The following is a 21,042-nucleotide window of genomic DNA, read 5'->3' as shown; positions in this document are numbered from 1 at the left end:
GTTCACAAGTGTTCAAGGGGGCTGGGGGCTGGGAGCTGGTGTGTGGGGATTGGAGAACAGGCGCCGAGCAAGAACTGCTGTTGGCTGTGGCGAGACGGACTGATGGGATGGGAGGGAGGAAATCTGCAGCAGGGAATGCCTATGGAGGAAGACTGGACTGCCATGGAAGCAGGGCACTACTGCTGAGTCACATGCAGCGGGAGGAACCACTATTGTAACCTCTCTCTCCCCACATGCCGTTGCCTGCCGATGATAATAAAAGAAGCCTGCTCAGGGCTGGCTCTTGTGCGCCAGCTGCTGAGCAATAAAAATAGCCCCCTCAGAGCTGGCCCTCACGTGCCAGCTGCAGGGCAATAAAAAAAAAAAAGAGCCCTCTCAGGGCTGGCCCTTGCATGTCTGCTGCTGGGTGCCAGAAAAACCCCGGCTTGGGTTGGCCCTCATGTGCCTTACGCCGGGCACCAGAAAAGTCTCTCACTAGGGCCATATCTCTTGTGCCTGTGGCCGCTGGCTTCCCTGTGCATTTGGTGCCACTGGGGCTCCTGCGATCCAAGCAGTCATACCACCTCTGTGTCTGGTCCTCACAGGGGCAGACCCAAGAGCTACAAAGCAGCCTCAGGACCAGACTCCTGTGGGTGGACCACATGCAAAGGTGGGGATAAAACCAAAGCTGAACCCCAGGGACACGGTGACTAAGGAAGAAGATCGAAAATCTTTCCATCAGCTGTACAAGCTGCAGATTAACCTGCTGTGATCAGCTAGGTAGACCCTGTGTCTATGGAATATCTGAGTAGACAATGAGTGTTCCCACAAGTGAAAACGGTCTAGCTCTGGCAGCTGTGGACTTTGGGGTCAAGCACACACAGGAATTGGGCCCGATCAGAGTCTGAATGGTGCCCACAGGGCCCACAGCAGGTCCAGAGACCAGCCCAGAGGCAGAGGAGAGCCTCTAGGGGAGATGGAGGTGGGCTGTGGCTCGTGGTGTGTGCAAGGACACTTACAGCAGAGACCCCAGGGAAGCATAATTATTACTATTAATTTTTGTATGTTTTGATTCATTCTCTTGTTTGTTCTAGCTTTTTTTTTTTTTTTGGTTTCTTTTTCTTTCTTTTTTTGTTTGTTGTTGTTTAGCGGTTTTTTTTTTTTTTAACTCTTTTCGGATCTCTGTGTTTTATAACATATTTTAATTTTTTTCAAACATTTCTATTTTTACTTTCCTCTTCTGTTGTTCTGTGTTTTTTCCTTTATTGTTTTCTTCCCCTTTTCTTTCATATATATATATATTTATGTTTATATTTCTACTTTGCTTTTCTGTTGTCCTGTGTTTTTCCCTTTTTATTTTATTATTATTTTTTAAAATCATTTTTATCTGTTTGTTCTGTTTCCTTGCTTTATTCTTCAGTTGGCACACTGCTTTGGTTTTGTTTTTAAGTTATGTGTTTTTGTTAGTTTTAGTTCAGTAAATTCAGTAAAATTTCAGGATACAAAATTAATACACAGAAATCTGTTGTATTTCTATACACTAACAACAAAAGAACAGTAAGAGAAATTAAGGAAACAATCTCATTTACCATCACATCAAAAAGAATAAAATACCTAGGAATAAACCTACCTAAGGAGGCAAAAGACCTATACTCCAAGAACTACAAGACACTGATGAAAGAAACCAGATGACACAAACAGATGGAAAGATATACCATGTTCTTTGACTGGAAGAATCAATATTGTCAAAATGACTATACTACTCAAGGTAATCTACAGATTCAATGCAATCCCTATCAAATTACCATGGCATTTTTCACAGAACTAGTACAAAAAAATTTTAAATTTGTATGGAAACACAAAAGACCCCAAATAGCCAAAGCAATCCTAAGAAAGAAAAACGGAGCTGGAAGAATCAGTCATCTGGTGACTTTGAGTTGAAGCCAGAGCTTATTTACTATTCCCAAAATCCTAGGGCCCTTAAAAATTACACTAAATCTACTCTTCTTATGCTCTATAAATGGAACAACAAAGCCTGGATGGCAACACATCTATTTACCCCACGGTTTACTGAATATTTTAAGCCCATGGTTGAAACCTACCACTCAGAAAGAAAAGATTCTTCTCAAAATATTATTGCTCATTGACAATGCATCTGGTCACCCCTGAGCTCTGATGGAGATGTACAATGAGATTAATGTTGTTTTCATCCCTTTAACACAACATCCATTCTGCAGCCCATGGAACAAGGAGTAATTTCAACTTTCAAGTCTTATTATTTAATAAGTACACCTTGCAAGTCTATAGTTGCCATAAATAGTGATTCCTCTGATGGATTTGGGCAAAGTAAGTTGAAAACCTTCTGAAAAGTATTCACCATTCTAGATGCTATTAAGAATATTTGTGATTCATGGGAAGATGTCAAAATATCAACATTAACAATAGTTTGGAAGAAGTTGATTCCAACCCTATGGATGACTTGGAGAGGTTCAAGACTTTAGTGGAGGAAGTCACTGCAGATGTGGCAGAAATAGGAAGAGAACTAAAACTACAAGTGGAGGCTGAATATGTGATTGAATCGCTGCAATCTCATGGTAAAACTTTAATGGAGGAAGAGTTGTTTCATATAGATGAGCAAGGAAAATGGTTTCTTGAGATGGAATCTATTCCTGGTAAAGATGCTGTGAAGATTGTTGAAATGACAACAGAGGATTAAGAATATTACATATTACATAAACTTAGTTGATAAGGCAGTGTCAGGGTTTGGGAGGATTGACTCCAATTTTTAAAGAATTTCTACTCCAAGTAAAATGCTATCATTGCATTATCATTGCATGCTACAGATAAATCATTTATGAAAGGAAGTCAATGAATGTGGCAAACTTCATCATTGCCTTATTTTAAGAAATTACCACAGCCATCCCCAACCTTCGGCAAACACCACCCTGATTGGTCAGCAGCCATCAACATCAAGGCAAGAGCCTCCACCAGCAAAACGATTATGACTTGCTGAAGGCTGATGATGTTTAGCATTTTTTAGCAATAAGGTCTTTTTTAATGAAGGTATGTACATTGTCTTGACATAATGCTATTGCACACTTAATAGATTACAGTATGGTGTGAACAAAACTTTTATATGTACTGGGAAACCAAAAAAATTGTGTGACTTGCTTTCCTGCAATATTCACTTTACTGAAGTGGTCTGGAACCAAACCTGTGATATCTCTGAGGTATGCCTCAGAGGTGTGGCAGAGGTCCAACTTCAGTTTTTTGCAAGTGGATATCCAGTTTGATATGTAGATCTCTATGGCAGGTGATACTTGGGCAGAGACTGAATGAAAAGTGTGAGAAAGCAATGTTGATATCTACCAGGCAGAGGAGACAGCAATTGGAGACTCCAGGTACAGACAGGTGGCACAAATTAATCAAGGAATGAATATAGGTGCTTCTGCTGGAGTACAGTATATATATCTCTGAAAAATCTTCTGTTGAGTAAAAATGCAGACAAAAAATAACTGGAGTTATGGGAAGAATAGGATTTGAACAGAACACTCAAACCTTAGCAGGTTTGGAACAATCCTAGTAAAAAATAACAGCATAATTTAAAAGACATGATTAGTTATTAGATACCTATATATGCACACGCATGAGAAAGCAAGAGAAAGTGAGAGAGAGAGAGAGAGAACTTCTCCTATTAAGAAAGGTGAAAGTGGGAGTTCCCTGGTGGTCTAGTGGTTAGGATTCAGTGCTTTCACTGCGGTGGCCGGGGTTCAATTCCTGGTCAGGGAACTGAGATCCTGCAAGCCACGTGGTGCGACCAAAAAAAAAAAAAAAAAAGGGTGAAAGTACGTTGGATAAAGAGAAATTGATGAAGGGTTGATGCCACTGAGTCAGGAAGACTCAGAAGTGTTTCTGAGAGAGAAAGCAGGTGGCCACACTGAGTTAGGTGAGAGATTGTGAGAGTTAAAGGCGTATCAGGAACAGTCCTATTTTCTCCAATTGTACTGCTCTCTGCGGTGTTGGTTTACCTGCACTCAGAATCCTCTTAGTTGAATACTAACATATTAATGTGCTAGAGGAAAAAATCTCCTATGAACCAAGAAACCTTCCACATCACACTAAACTGATCCATAATACAGAAGCACCTGTTGCAGCAGAACATACTCTTCACAAAAAATTCATAATAGACAAAAGAAAACATCTTACAATATATTTTATGTGACTAATACTTAACTAGGACAAGAAATAAAATTTACAGCCAAACCAAGGAGCACAAATACAAAAATCCTTGTCAAACATTTACAAGCTGAAGAACATAAAAACATCATAATCAAGTCTGGTTTGTCCCAGAAATGCACTTTAGCAGATTAACGACTTAGGAAATTATTAATGTAATTCATGGCATTAACAGATTAAAGGAAAAAACATTATCTAAATGGATGTGAAAAAACATTTGAGATCATCCAATATTCACTCATAATTTTAAAAACTTAGTAATCTAGGGATCTTCTTTAACCTGATAAAATTATCTACCAACATCCTCCAGAAAATATTGTATTCAGTGATGAGTCTTTTCAAGTATTTATTTCCTTTAAAACCAGAAGAAGACAATACAGTTGATCCTTAACAATACAGGGTTTAGGGATGCTGACCCCCTTCACATGTATAACTTTATGTTTAACTACTGATCTGCATCCACAGATCGAACCAACCACAGACTGTGTAGTTCTGTAGTATGAATTCACTGAAAAAAAAAAATCTGTGTATAAGTGGACCCATGATTTCAAACCTGTGTTGTTCAAGGGTCAACTGTAATTCCAATTATCACCCCCTCTAGGGGGCACTAGTCAGTGCAAGAAAAATAAGCATAATAATCGAATTAAAAAATATACAACTCTTGGGGAGCATCCGGGCACTTCCGCAGCCGAGTGGTGATCCTGGCAGCGGCAGCAGTTGTGGCGGCGGCAGTCAAGGAGCTCCCATGTCTGGGACCAGGCCGGGGGAAGGCAAAAGGGGGTGAGGCCTTAAGCCCGAGCCACAGTGGGGTGGGTCCTGAGGGAGGCAGAGCGGGAAGCACCCTCGTGGGCAGAACCCACAAGCGGGGCTCGTTGAGTCTCTAGTGCATTCGCCTGGCTAGCCGGGGCTCCGGAGATGCATCTGCATCAGGTCCTCACCGGAGGTGTCATCCCTGGAGACAACTGCTAGACCATGGGCAGTGTCGAGGATGTCCCCTTCACGGAGAGAGGAGCCTGAACCAAGATGGCGGAGTAGAAGCACGTGCTCTCACTCCGTCTTGTGAGAACACCAGAATCACAAATAGCTGCTGGACAATCATAGACAAGAAGACACTGGAACTCACCAAAAAAGATACCCCACATTCAAAGACAAAGGAGAAGCCACAATGAGACGGTATGAGGGGCGCAATCACAGTAAAATCAAATCCCATAACTGCTGGGTGGGTGACTCACAGACTGGAGAACACTTATACCACAGAAGTCCACCCACTGGAGTGAAGGTTCTGAGCCCCATGTCAGGCTTCCCAACCTGGGGGTCCGGCAACGGGAGGAGGAATTCCTAGAGAATCAGACTTTGAAGGCTATTGGGATTTGATTGCAGAACTCTGACAGGACTGGGGGAAACAGAGACTCCACTCTTGCTGGGCACACACAAAGCAGTGTGTGCATCGGGACCCAGGAGAAGGAGCAGTGACCCCAGGGGAGACTGAACCAGACCTACCTGCTAGTGTTGGAGGGTCTCCTGCAGAGACGGGGAGTGGCTGTGGCTCACCGTGGGGACAAGGACACTGGCAGCAGAAGTTCTGGGAAGTACTCCTTGGCATGAGCCCTCCCAGAGTCTACCATTAGCCCCACCAAAGAGCCCAGGTAGTCTCCAGTGTTGGGTTGCCTCAGGCCAAACAACCAACAGGGAGGGAACCCAGCCCCATCCATCATCAGTCAAGCAGATTAAACTTTTACTGAGCTCTGCCCACCAGAGCAACAGCCAGCTCTACCCACCGCCAGTCCCTCCAATCAGGAAACTTGCACAAGCGTCTTAGATAGCCTCATCAACCAGAGGGCAGACAGCAGAATCAAGAAGAACTACAATCCTGCAGCCTGTGGAACAAAAACCACATTCACAGAAAGATAGACAAGATGAAAAGGCAGAGGGCTATGTACCAGATGAAGGAACAAGATGAAACCCCAGAAAAACAACTAAATGAAGTAGAGATAGGCAACCTTCCAGAAAAAGAATTCAAAATAATGATAGTGAAGATGAAAAAGAATGGAGGCAAAGATCGAGAAGCTGCAAGAAATGTTTAACAAAGACCTAGAAGCATTAAGGAACAAACAAACAGAGATGAACAATACAATAACTGAAATGAAAACTACACTAGAAGGAATCAATAGTAGAATAACTGAGGCAGAAGAACGGATAAGTGACCTGGAAGACAGAATGGTGGAATTCACTGTTGTGGAATAGAATAAAGAAAAAAGAATGAAAAGAAATGAAGACCGACTAAGAGACCTCTGGGACAATATTAAATGCAACAACATTCACATTATAGGGGTCCCAGAAGGAGAAGAGAGAGAGATGGGACCAGAGGAAAGATTTGAAGAGAATATAGTCGAAAACTTCCCTAACATGGGAAAGGAAATAGCCACCCAAGTCCAGGAAATGCAGCGAGTCCCATACAAGATAAACCCAAGGAGAAACACGCCAAGACACATAGTAATCAAATTGGCCAAAATTAAAGACAAAGAAAAATTATTGAAAGCAACAAGGGAAAAATGACAAATAACATACAAGGGAACTCCCATAAGGTTAACAGCTGATTTCTCAGCAGAAACTCTACAAGCCATAAGGGAGTGGCATGATATACTTAAAGTGATGAAAGGGAAGAACCTACAACCAAGATTACTCTAGCCAGCAAGAGTCTCATTCAGGTTCGATGGAGAAATCAAAAGCTTTACAGACAAGCAAAAGCTAAGAGAATTCAGCACCACCAAACCAGCTATACAACAAATGCTAAAGGAACTTCTCTAAGCAGGAAACACAAGAGAAGACAAGGACCTACAAAAACAAACCCAAAACAATTAAGAAAATGGTCATAGGAACATACATGTTGATAATTACCTTAAACGTGAGTAGATTAAATGCTCCAACCAAAAGACACAGGCTTGCTGAATGGATACAAAAACAAGACCCATATATATGCTGTCTACAAGAGACCCACTTTAGACCTAGGGACACATACAGACTGAAAGTGAGGGGATGGAAAAAGATATTCCATGCAAATGGAAATCAAAAGAAAGCTGGAGTAGCTATACTCATATCAGATAAAATAGACTTTAAAATAAAGAATGTTACAAGAGACAAGGAAGGACACTACATAATGATCAAGGGATCCATGCAAGAAGAAGATATAACAATTATAAATATATATGCACCCAACATAGGAGCACCTCAATACATAAGGAAACTGCTAACAGCTATAAAAGAGGAAATCGACAGTAACACAATAATAGTGGGGGACTTTAACACCTCACTTACACCAATGGACAGATCATCCAAAGTGAAAATAAATAAGGAAACAGAAGCTTTAAATGACACAATAGACCAGATAGATTTAATTGATATTTATAGGACATTCCATCCAAAAACAGCAGATTACACTTTCTTCTGAAGTGCACACAGAACATTCTCCAGGATAGATCACATCTTGGGTCACAAATCAAGCCTCAGTAAATTTAAGAAAATTGAAATCATAGCAAGCATCTTTTCTGACCACAATGCTATGAGATTAGAAATGAATTACAGGGAAAAAAATGTAAAAAACACCAACACATGGAGGCTAAACAATACGTTACAAAATGACCAAGAGATCACTGAAGAAGTCAAAGAGGAAATCCAAAAATACCTAGAGACACATGACAATGAAAACACCATGATCCATAACCTACGGGATGCAGCAAAAGCAGTTCTAAGAGGGAAGTTTATAGCTATACAAGCTTACCTCAAGAAACAAGAAAAATCGCAAATACACAATCTAACCTCACACCTAAAGGAAGTAGAGAAAGAGGAACAAACAAAACCCAAAGTTAGTAAAAGGAAAGAAATCATAAAGATCAGGGCAAAAACAAATGAAATAGAAGCAAAGAAAACAATAGCAAAGACCAATAAAACTAAAAGCTGGTTCGTTGAGAAGATAAGCAAAATTGATAAACCATTAGCCAGACTCATCAACAAAAAGAGGGAGAGGACTCAAATCAATAAAATTAGAAATGAAAAAGGAGAAGTTACAACAGACACCACAGAAATACAAAGCATCCTAAGAGACTACTACAAGCAACCCTATGCCAATAAAATGGACAACCTGGAAGAAATGGACAAATTCTTAGAAAGGTATAACCTTCCCAGACTGAATCAGGAAGAAATAGAAGATATAAGCAGACCGATCACAAGTAATGAAATTGAAACTGTGATTAAAAATCTTCCAACAAACAAAAGTCCAGGACCAGATGGCCTCACAGGTGAATTCTATCAAACATTTAGAGAAGAGCTAACACCCATCCTTCTCAAACTCTTCCAAAAAATTGCAGAGGAAGGAACACTCCCAAACTCATTCTATGAGGCCACCATCACCCTGATACCAAAACCAGACAAAGATACTACAAAAAAAAGAAAATTACAGACCAATATCACTGATGAATATAGATGCAAAAATCCTTAACAAAATACTAGCAAACAGAATCCAACAACACATTGAAAGGATCATACACCATGATCAAGTGGGATTTATCCCAGGGATGCAAGAATTCTTCAATATACACAAATCAATCAGTGTGATACACCATATTAACAAATTGAAGAAGAAAAACCATATAATCATCTCAGTAGATGCAGGAAAACCTTTTGACCAAATTCAACACCCATTTATGATAAAAACTCTCCAGAAAGTGGGCAGAGAGGGAACCTACCTCAACATAATAAAGGCCATATACGACAAACCCACAGCAAACATCATTCTCAATGGTGAAAAACTGAAAACATTTCCTCTAAGATCAGGAACACGACAAGGATGTCCACTCTCACCACTATTATTCCACATAGTTTTGGAAGTCCTAGCCACGGCAGTCAGGGAAGAAAAAGAAATAAAAGGAATACAAATTGGAAAAGAAGAAGTAAAACTGTCACTGTTTGCAGATGACATGATACTATACATAGAGAATCCTAAAGATGCCACCAGAAAACTACTAGAGCTAATCAATGAATTTGGTAAAGTTGCAGGATACAAAATTAATGCACAGAAATCTCTTGCATTCCTATACACTAATGATGAACAATCTGAAAGAGAAATTAAGGAAACACTCCCATTTACCATTGCAACAAAAAGAATAAAATACCTAGGAATAAACCTACCTAGGGAGACAAAAGACCTGTATGCAGAAAACTATAAGACACTGATGAAAGAAATTAAAGATGATACCAACAGATGGAGAGATATACCACGTTCTTGGATTGGAAGAATCAATATTGTGAAAATGAGTATACTACCCAAAGTAATCTACAGATTCAATGCAATCCGTATCAAATTACCAATGGCATTTTTTACAGAACTAGAACAAAAAATCTTAAAATTTGTATAGAGACACAAAAGACCCTGAATAGCCAAAGCAGTCTTGAGGGAAAAAAACAGAGCTGGAGGAATCAAGCTCCCTGACTTCAGACTATACTGCAAAGCTACAGTAATCAAGAGAATATGGTACTGGCACAAAAACAGAAACATAGATCAATGGAAAAGGATAGAAAGTCCAGAGATAAACCCACGCACCTATGGTCAACTAATCTATGACAAAGGAAGCAAGGATAGACAATGGAGAAAAGACAGTCTCTTCAATAAGTAGTGCTGGGAAAACTGGACAGCTACATGTAAAAGAATGAAATTAGAACACTCCCTAACACCATATACAAAAATAAACTCAAAATGGATTAGAGACCTAAATGTAAGACCGGACACTATAAAACTCTTAGAGGAAAACATAGGAAGAACACTCTTTGACATAAATCACAGCAAGATCTTTTTTGATCCACCTCCTAGAGTAAGCGAAATAAAAACAAAAATAAACAAATGGGACCTAATGAAACTTCAAAGCTTTTGCACAGCAAAGGAAACCATAAACAAGATGAAAAGACAACCCTCAGAATGGGAGAAAATATTTGCAAAAGAATCAACGGAGAAAGGATTAATCTCCAAAATATATAAACAGCTCATGCAGCTCAATATTAAGAAAACAAAAAACCCAATCCAAAAATGGGCAGAAGACCTAAATAGACATTTCTCCAAAGATATACAGATGGCCAAGAAACACATGAAAACTTGCTCAACATCACTAATTATTAGAGAAATGCAAATCAAAACTACAATGAGGTATCACCTCACCCCAGTTAGAATGGGCATCATCAGATACCCTACAAACAACAAATGTTGGAGAGGGTGTGGAGAAAAGGGAACCCTCTTCTTGCACTGTTGGTGAGAATGTAAATTGATACAGCCACTATGGAGAACAGTATGGCGGTTCCTTACAAAACTAAAAATAGAATTACCATATGATCCAGCAATCCCACTACTGGGCATATACCCAGAGAAAACCATAATTCAAAAAGACACATGCACTCCAATGTTCATTGCAGCACTATTTACAATAGCCAGGTCGTGGAAGCAACCTAAATGCCCATTGACAGACAAATTGATAAAGAAGTTGTGGTACATATATACAATGGAATATTACTCAGCCATAAAAGGAACAAAATTGAGTCATTTGTTGAGACGTGGATGGATCTAGAGACTGTCATACAGAGTGAAGTAAGTCAGAAAGAGAAAAACAAATATTGTATATTAATGCATGTATGTGGAACCTAGAAAAATGGTAAGGTGAACCGGTTTGCAGGGCAGAAATTGAGGCACAGATGTAGAGAACAAACGTATGGACACCAAGGCGGGAAAGCTGCAGTGGGGTGGGGATGGTGGTGTGCTGAATTGGGCGACTGGGATTGACATGTATACACTGATGTTTATAAAACTGATGACTAATAAGAACCTGCTATACAAAAAAATTAATTAAATAAAATTCAAAAATTAAAAAAAAATACAACTCTCATCATTTATAGATATGATTGTCTACTGTATTATTCGGGGTTCTCCAGAGAAACAGAACATGACTATATTAGGAGGAATTGGCTCATGTGATTATGGAGGCTGAGAAGTCTCAAGCTCTACAATTGACAAGCTGGAGGACCGGGAGAGATGATGGTGTAGTTTCAGTTCGATTCCAAAGGTTTGAGAACTAGGAGAGCCCATGGTAAAAATTCCAGAACAAAAACCAGGAGCCTCAAGATCCAAAAAGAGCCAATGTTTCAGTCTGAATCTGACGGCAGGGAAAGACCAATGTTCCATCTTAAGATAGTCAGGCAGAAGTTCCTTGTTCATCATGGGAGAATCAGTCTTTTTCTTCTTTTCTGGCCTTCAGTTGATTGGATGAGGCCCACTTACATCATGCAGGGTAATCTGCTTTACTCAGTCTGCCAATTCAAATGTTCATCTCATCTAGAAACACCTTCACAGACACACCCAGAATAATGTTTGACCAAATATCAGGGCGCTCTATGGCCTATTCAAACTGAAACAATAAATTAACCACACTTTGTCAACTTGGCCTCCATATGCATCTCTTTAAACCATACTCAATCTCTAAATAAAGATAGTAACAAGGTCATACTTCTACCCAAAATGATACAAGTATCCTGTCTACTATCAAAATCTCACTAAGCCCTTCCACAAAAGAGTAGGTAATGTCCTTGAGGAATGTTTACTCTTCCTGATATCTTGTAACTTAAATACTATGATATAAAATCAATACATCTTATGTTACATGATAAGAGCATAAGATAAGGAAGAAAACATATTCATAACCCAAAAATGAACTCATAATATTACAGTCCTCATTTCTGTAACTCTTCACTTGGTCATAGTTGGTATTTATAACAATCTTCTACTACCCATTTTGTATTCCCTTTGCTTTCAACAAGCACCTCAGCTGGTATCAGTTTCTGACGTGGTTGGGTGACCTAAACCTTCATTCCTAAAGGGTCTGGGCCATTAGTAATCCTGCCTGGATTTGCTTGTTGTAGTTTTCCACCGACCTTAATTGCAGGACATGGTAATACTAAAGACATCCTAAGGGATCTCCTGTATTCCAGACATACCCTTCTTTATGTCTATTGGGAGTAACTGTTTAATTTCCCCTTGGTAGTCAGGATCAATCACCCAGCCAACATCATAACTCTTCTTTGCCTGATGATACAGAGGCATGAGGAGCTCAAAGTGGCCATCTTAACTTCCAGTTCAATGGAATCGTTGTTGTGTCTCCCGGTGGAAGTTTTCCTCCCTCTGGAACAAAGACCTCTAGTCCAGTAGAATGTAAGTTTGCAGGAACAGGAAGCAAAAATTTTGCTAGTGGGTTACTAGGGGTAATAGTGGGGGGTGCCACTATTTCCCATTTCCTCCCCTTGATTCCTGCACCTGTGAATTTTGGCTATGGGAAAAACCGAACTGTATATTGGATGCTGATTCAGAGCATATACAGCCTTAGGGAGAAACTTGCCTAAGCCCTGCTAGGTATTCACCTAGTTGGCAATGTAACTAGATCTTCAAAAGGCCATTCTATCAATCTGGCTACTTCAGGATTGTGAGAAATATGGTAAGACCAACAAATTCCATGAGCATGGGCCCATAGCCACACTTCATTTGCTGTGAAGTGAGTTCTTTGATCACAAACAATGCTGTGTGGAATACTATAATGGTGGATAAGGCATCAAACTGCCTGATCACCATGGGAATGGTGCTATATCAAGGACTCAGTGTTGGCCTATACTGCTGACAGATTGGGCGTTCAACGATGGCCATAGCCAGGTCGGCCTTGGTGAGTGGAAGTCCATGCTGCTGAGCCCACATGTAACCCCCATCTTTGCTACCATGACAACTTTGTTCATGAGCCCATTGGTTGATGACAGAGGTGGCTAGAGAAAGATACTGACTGGTTTCCACAGAACAGGTTATCTTATCCACTTGATTATTGAAATTCTCCTCTGCTGAGGTCACCCTTTGGTGAGCATTCACATGGACACAAATGTGAACTCCCTATGAAGCCATGGGTGCAGGCTGTGAGAGAAAAGGCAGTGTAGTAGGAGTGGGGACCATAGGACAACTGACAGAATAATGGATAAATAAATTGTAGTAAAGTCACACAATGGCATCCCAAAGAACAATGAAAATTAAGAACTTCAGTCACATGTATTAAGATAGATGAAGCTTCCAAACAAGGTGATGAGCAAAACATCTAACTACAGGAGACTAGGCAGATATTTTAGGGATATGTATTTGTAATATTTGTTTTTAAAAAGCAATGGAATAATAAAAATGAATCCAGGAGAATGGTATCACTGGTGTGGGGGAAGGGGAGGAGGAGTGTTGAGGGTTGGATTGAGAATGGAGATAAAAAAAATAATGACAATAATAGTATAATAATGTCTAATACTTGTATAGTGTTTACAGTTTGCCAGTGTTCTAAGTGCTTTTTATTCTTTAGCTCTTTTAATCCTCACAAGTCCATAGGTAGTTACTAGTACTTTCTGCATTCTTCAAAGAAGGAGACCAAGTTATGCTTCCTAACCATTGTACCAAATATTTCCTAAATTAAAAACAAATAAACAAATGAAACCTTGGATAAAACATTGTCAATATCTAATATCTTAAAGTAGAAAAATAGCAGCATAAATTTGCTTTTGCTTTTGTTTCATTTAATTTGGAAATGTAAAGGTAAATTCCAGGAGAAACAAGGGAACTTGAAAGAGGTTTCCTCTAGATATGGTACTCCATTTTAGGGAGGAGTTGTATAGGGCCCTGCCTTTTGATGATAAAACTTGCCCCTCCCATTTGGCATATATACTATATGCATGCATTTTTTTGATAGAAAGAATTTACTGAAAAATATAATTAGAATAAAAATATGTGAGATCTAGCTGGTCTCTGAATGGTAAAGGTTTTTTTATGTTTTCCTCAATGGCATAAATGACACAGAAAATATTGTGATACTTGAGTTACAAAAGTATTTAAAATTTCTGAATATCATGAAAAATTATAAGAAAAATTAAAAGCCTAATAAAATATTTGAATGATTCAAAAAATGAAAGAAACACAAAGGCCTTGTTAAGGAATAAAGAAAACAGGTAAGACCATGGCTCTCATAGAAATATAAAATGAATGCATGCCAAGGATTTTATTTAACTTATTAACTAATGAGGGAACAAGTAAGATTTTAAAATCAACTCACAGGAAAATTCAAAGAACCACACATATATAAGCAAATCCAGAATGCAGAAATCTGGATCTACAAATAGATGCACAAAATTTCTATTCATAGGAATAGAGAATCAATTGCATTCCCCAGACACAATTTATTTACATTTCTGTAAATAAGAACAGCTTGCATTATTAACAATTTTTTACAACTTTCGGAACTGTGAAATGGCTGAAAGACAATGAAAGGCTTAAATAACCCAGAAGGACGTTCAGTAAACTTTTTAGTCCATTTCAAAGTCTGTCTCATTTTTTTCCTATAACTTACAGAGATAAGCAGGAAAAGAAAGGAGTAATTTTTTTTTTTTTTACAAAAAGGAAATATAAATGAAAATAAGAATATGAGAAAATGTTTTATAAATAAAAGAAATCCTAACTGTTCTATGAAAATATTTAAACACATATAATGCTCCTCTGCTTAAAATTAAAGCTAACTCCTTATATTGGGCCAAGCCTCATTTTTAAAATAAACTTTTACTTTAGAATAGTTTAGATTTATAGAAAAGTTGCAAAAATAGTACAGTTGCCATACAACTCAACTCAATAGTATGAACATCTTGCATTTCACACAATTAATGAACCAATATTGATAAATTATTTTTAACTAAAGTTCATACTTTATTCAGAATAATTTCTTAAGTTTTTGCTTTTTTCCATTCCAGGATCCCATCCATGACACATTACACTTAGTTGTCATGTCCTCCTTAGGCTCCTTTTGGCTGTGACACTCTCAGACTTTCCTTATTTTTGATGACCTTGATAGTTTTGAGGAATACTGGTCAGGCATTTTGTAGAATCTCCCTTTATTGTAAAATTTTTGATGTTTTTCTCATTACTAGGCTGGGGTTATGGGGTTTTGGGAGGAAGACCACAGAGGTAAAGTGCTGTTTTCATCACATTGTTTCAAGGGTACATACTATCAACATAATTTACAACTATTGATGTTGACCTGAATCACCTGGCTGATGTGTGTTGTCATGTTTCTCCACTGTCAAGTTATTCTTTTTTTTTTTTTAACCTTCCTGTACTATCCTCTTTGGAAGGAAGTTATGTTCCACTTCCTTGAAGACAGAGTTTCTATATTAACTGCATGAGTGATTTATCTATTCTCACCCATTTACTTATTTATTCAAACATTTTTTTGTGTCTCTGGGGGTGAGGCCAAGAAATGTGTTTCAATTAGTCCTCCAGATGATTCCTATGTGAGCTAAAGTTTGAGAACAACTGAGATATTGGGGTTGTTAACTATAGCATAACTTCATCTAAACAGACTGACGCAGGATCCAGTTTCATTTTTTTCTTTTCCATATGGTAGCCAACTATCCAAATTCCATTCATTGACTAGTTCATGCTTTCCTCAGTGATCTGCCATGCTAAAACAGTCATATATTAAGTGGCCAATTACACATAGGTATGTGTTTGGGCTCTTCAATTCATTTCACTCATCTGTTTATCTAATCTTGCAACAACACATGTCATAACTATTCTATCTTTATCATAAGGCTTGGTATCTTAGAGAGCAATTCCTCTCATATACTTCTATTTCATTATTGTCCTCGCTATTCTTGACCCTACGCACGCTGATACAAATTTTAGTATCAACCTGTTAACTTCAGCAAACAACCTGTTGGGATTGCACTGAATTGGTAAATCTTTTGGGGGTAATTGAACATACTTACAATTTTTAGGTTTCTAATTTGTGAACATGGTCTCTCTCTCCATTTGTTTAAATTTTTTAAACATCTGCCGATAAAGTTTTATAATTTTCTTCATCGAGGCCTTGAACATCTTTGTTAGATTTATTCTTAAGGACTGCATATTTTTGATGCTATTGTAAATGGTGTCTCTTTAATTTCACTTTTTGATAGTTTGTGGCTGATATATAGGAAAACAAATTATTTTATATCAGTTTTATAGCTATCAATTTCACTAACTCATTAATTCTAATAATTATCAGTAGAATATGTTGGATTGTGTATCTACAGAAGCATATCACCTACAAATAATGTGATTCCTTTCATTAAATCCTTATGCCTTTAAATTATTTTTTTAACCACTCTTGATTGTTTATGATCTCTTAAAAAACTCAAAAAGAATGGATGATACCAGAACCATTGTCCTATTCATGATCTCAAAAGGAAAATTTTTTTCACTATTTCATCATTTGGAATGGTGGTAAGCTGGAGGTATTTGATAGAACTCCAGTATCAGATTGAGTTCCCTTCTATCCTAATTTGCTGCAGATTTTTATTATGAATGGATGTTGAATTTCATGAAACTTCTGCATCTATTTAGATGACCATGTGATTTTTCTCCTTTCATTTTTTTAAACGTGTGGGGCCCCTTAGGTAAGACTGGACCCCCCTTAATTTTTAAAAAAAAATACTTATTAATTTATTTGGCTGCTCTGGGTCCTAGTCGTGGCACGTGGGATCCCCATTGCAGCATGCAGGATCTTTTAGTTGTGGCATGTGAAATCTAGTTCCCTGACCAGGGATCAAACCCGGGGCCCCAGCACTGGGAGCGCAGAGTTTTAACCACTGGACCACCAGGGAAGTCCCTTTCTCCTTTCATTTTTTAATATGAGTGATTATATTAATTGCTTTTTTTCAAGGATGTACTCATTTTTAAAATTCAGGTTTATTGAAGCATAATTTACTTACAGTAGAATACACCCGTTTTCAATGTAGTTTGTTGAATCTTGGCCTACAGTCATGTAACTGCCAGAAAAATCGAGATGTAGAACATTTACATCACCACAAAAAGTTCCTTTGTGCCCCTTGGCAGTCAATCCCTTCTTCCTCCTTCTACTCCCTGCACCAGGGAACCACTGATTTGATTTCTGTCCATATAGTTTTGCATTTTCTTGTTTGTTGTATAAAGGGAATTATATAGTATGTATCCTTTTTCTGTCTTGCTTATTTCACTTAGCATAATGCTTTTGAGATTCATCTACATTATTGCATGTAACGGTAGTGGTTTTTTTTAAGAAAAATGTGTACCAAAGTTTGTTTATTCATTTATCAGTGGCTGGACATTTGTGTTTCCAATTACGGGTTATTATGAATAAAGCTGCTGTAAAATTTTCATACAGATTTTTGTATGGACATATATTTTCATTTCTATTGAGTAACCTAGAAGTGAGATTTCTGAGTCATATGATAACTGTATGTTCAACTTTATAAAAAACTGACAAACTGCTTTCCAAAGTATGAGAGTTCTAGTTGCCTCACATTTCACCAGCATTTTGTATTATCTTTTTAAAAATTATTTAAATAATTGTAATAGGTGTATTGCTGCTGAAATTCAGTGGCTTAAAAAAAAATAAATTTGTTCTCTTATAGTTCTGGAGGCCAGAAGTCCAAAAAATTTGTTTCACTGAGCCGAACTCACGTTGACTCTAGATTAGAATCCATTTCCTTGCCTTTTCCAAATTATAGTGGCTGACTGCAACCTAGTGGTATACTGCAATCTTGCTAAGCTTACTTTCTAGTTCTAGTAACCTTTTTGTAGATTAAATCAGATTTTCCTATAAAGAATATGTGCTGGTTGCAAATAAAGGTAGTTTTACTTTTTCCTTACCAATCTTGATGCCTTTTCTCTCTTTTTCTTACCCTATTGCACTGACGAGAACCTCCACTAAAATGACGAATAGAAGTGATGAGAGTGATATCCCTGTGTTGTTCCTGATTGTAGAGCATTTTGTCTTTTATCATCAAGCATGATGTTAGCTGTAAAACCTACTGTTAACATTGCAGATGAGGAAGCTCCTTTCTATTTCCAGTTTGGTGAGTGTTTTTAATCAGAAATGGACGTTGGGTTTTGCAAATGCTTTTATTGTGCCTTGACCTGAAAACTCTGTCAAAGAAGTAAGCTTGGACAGTTTTGTAGGGCTCTTCTCCTTTGTTTCTTGTGTCTCAGGAACCAGTGTCCTTTGTCACCTGATGTCTTGTGTCTAGAAAATATTATTTCATATATTTCATCTGTGTTTGTTGTTATTGCTGTTGTTTAAGGTGGGAAGATAACTCTAGTTCCTTTTACTCTGTCTTAGCCAGAAGCACAAGTAAACAGATTTTTCTGGCATCAGATGCATTTCAATCCATTGCAGTTAATATTCTTTTTTGATGCCCAAATTGTTCCATCTTTGTCCAACAGAAACTCTTCAAGTTGGTTCCTATGTCCTTTTGACATGACCCAGTAGTCATGGATAGCTTTCCAGCTTTCAAGCATCGGACTTATTTTGTGAACTCCCTATCTTGGATTTGTAATCAGCCATTTCTCTATGGAAACTTTTTTTATTAAATGCTACTTAGAGACCATAATTTGTTATTGCTATTGGATTGTCATTCTTTCTAGGCCTTTACAGTAGATAGAGACAGGAAAAACCTTTTTTTTGAGAACCAAACTTTGATTTCTGATATTTCCCAGTTCACATGTTAGACAAAAGCCTTTTCCACTTAAGTTCTTTGAAGTAACATTTTAAAAAATCTCAATAAGATAATTGAGAGCCGGCCCTGGAGGTCTCCACCTTCCCCACAAGTCTTGCCTGGGCCCTGAGCCTCTGCACAGAATCCGGGTGGGGGTGTGGCACAAGGGCTGCCTAGCTGCTCCAGGTGGAGAGAAGAGCTGGGCTTTAGGGAACCCCAGTTCTGAGCGCCCACTCACTGCCCTGGGACATCCCAGCCCACCCAGGGTTTCTGCGTTTGGAGGCATGGACCTGAGACCTTGGGAGGTAATGCTGGCTAGGCTTTGAGTGGGCTTGGGGAGAGTGAAGCAACACCCTAAAGGAGAACTTTTCTACCAGGACCCAAGGCACCAGTGGCTTGGACCACAGGCCTCTTCTGGGAAACCTCAGCCAAGGAACAAATTAACACTTTAGTGGTTGGCAGCTTAACATCCTTATTGATTCTAGTTCATCAGTGCTTTTGTTTCCCCTCAACTACCTCCAAAATCCTGGAATGTATTTTTTGCTGACTGCGTCTTGTGGAGTAGTATTACTGATACCAACCTGGGTTCTTGAACTCTTTAATCAATAGAAATTTATGAGGCCAGATGAGAAATTCAGGCAAGGCTTTATTGGGACTGGTGGGACGTGAGGGAGCAAAAACAAGTAACAGGTTCCCTTGCTCACCCCCCAAGGGGTAGCAGGAGCAAGTTGGTTCCTTAAATGGAGTGAGGGTGGGGCAGACCAGTGGGTCCAGCCAGAGGGGTGGCTTAGGTGGTCTGCCCACCCATTTGGTGGTGCTGTGTGTGGGGATCATGCACAGTATCCTGCTTTTGCTCAGGGAACCTCAGAAGTGGCTGTTAGTTTGTGCCCTTTTTATAGTTTATTGTTCATAATTGCCCCAATTGCACATGAGTGTTGTTATTTTTAGTCCCATTTAGTTTCTTTGTATTTTGTTGCTGGAGGAGACCTTTGTCCAGGTGCAAGTGCAAGCACTCTGGTAAAGGGTCCCAGGTCCAAGTCCATCTTATTACGGCCTGCATACGTACGTACTAGTATCAACAAGGAGACTTAGAACTGAAATTTAGAGTGCTAACTTAGTGTATTCTATTTTCTATCACCATGTGTACGTGGGAACCTGTACTTCCATATGTGGGAAAGTGAGGTTGGCAAGATATGTACCGTGTATAGGACTATGAATATGCTGGATAAGGTATGCTGAAGAATCTCCCACTGAAGTCTGATACAAGATTTTCATGTTAATTGTAAATCTAAATACTCTCTTGCAGGGGAGACATAGATCACTTTTCTTTTTCTTTAAGGAGCTGATGTTGTACTTAACTTTCCAACCCTTAAAGCTCAAACAGCACAAGTAATTGTCACTTTGAAATTGAACTTTTTTATACTGTAATTGCAAGGCCAAAGGCTATGTAACAAACAATCTTGCATTTTCAGACACGAATTCTTTTATTTCTGTTAAACTGAATATACAATTATTGTTTCCTAGGCAACCAAATTTGCTTATAACTACCATTTAATTTCATGTTAACAGAACATAGTGATAAGACAACTTTGATTGTAAAGATATAATTACTATAATAAATAAAGTAATTTATATTAAAAAAGAATGTTGAATGTAGTTTAAGATTACTCAGAGGAGTCAAGATGGTGGAGGAGTAGGAGGATGGGGAGTTCACCTCTCCTCACATCAAGAATACATCCACAGGGACTTCTCTGGTGGCTCAGTGGATAAGAATCCACCTGCCAATGCAGGGGACACAGGTTCAATCCCTGGTCTGGGAAGATCCCACATGCCGCAGAGCAACTAAGCCCGTGCGCCGCAACTACTGAGCCTGAGCTCTAGAGCCCGTGTGCCACAACTAATGAGCTCTCGTGCTGCAACTACTGAAGCCTGCGCGCCTAGAGCCCATGCTTCGCAACAAGAGAAGCCACTGTAATGAGAAGCCTGCGTACCGCAACGAAGAGTAGCCCCCACTTGCCATACTAGAGAAAGTCTGCACACAGCAACAAAGACCCAACGCAGCCAAAAAAATAAAAATTAAATTAAATCTTTAAAAAAAAAAGAATACAAGTGGAAAAATACAGAGCACCTGCTGAATACTAGCAGAGGAACTTAGACACCTAAAAGGACAAGAAAGATCCCCATGTAACTGGGTAGGATGAAAAAAAGAAGAAGGGAAAA

The 21,042-nt window shown here is 38.7% G+C and overlaps 1 pseudogene; it reads left to right on the top strand.

Moving 5' to 3' along the window:
* The first annotated feature begins 12,935 nt into the window (after positions 1-12,935).
* Positions 12,936-20,215, top strand: LOC133090623 (transmembrane protein 243-like; annotated as a pseudogene).
* Positions 20,216-21,042: the final 827 nt, after the last annotated feature.

This window comes from Eubalaena glacialis, chromosome 4 (assembly GCF_028564815.1).
Source record: "Eubalaena glacialis isolate mEubGla1 chromosome 4, mEubGla1.1.hap2.+ XY, whole genome shotgun sequence".
NCBI classification, from domain to species: domain Eukaryota; kingdom Metazoa; phylum Chordata; class Mammalia; order Artiodactyla; family Balaenidae; genus Eubalaena; species Eubalaena glacialis.
This window is presented reverse-complemented; position numbering and strand designations above follow the sequence as displayed.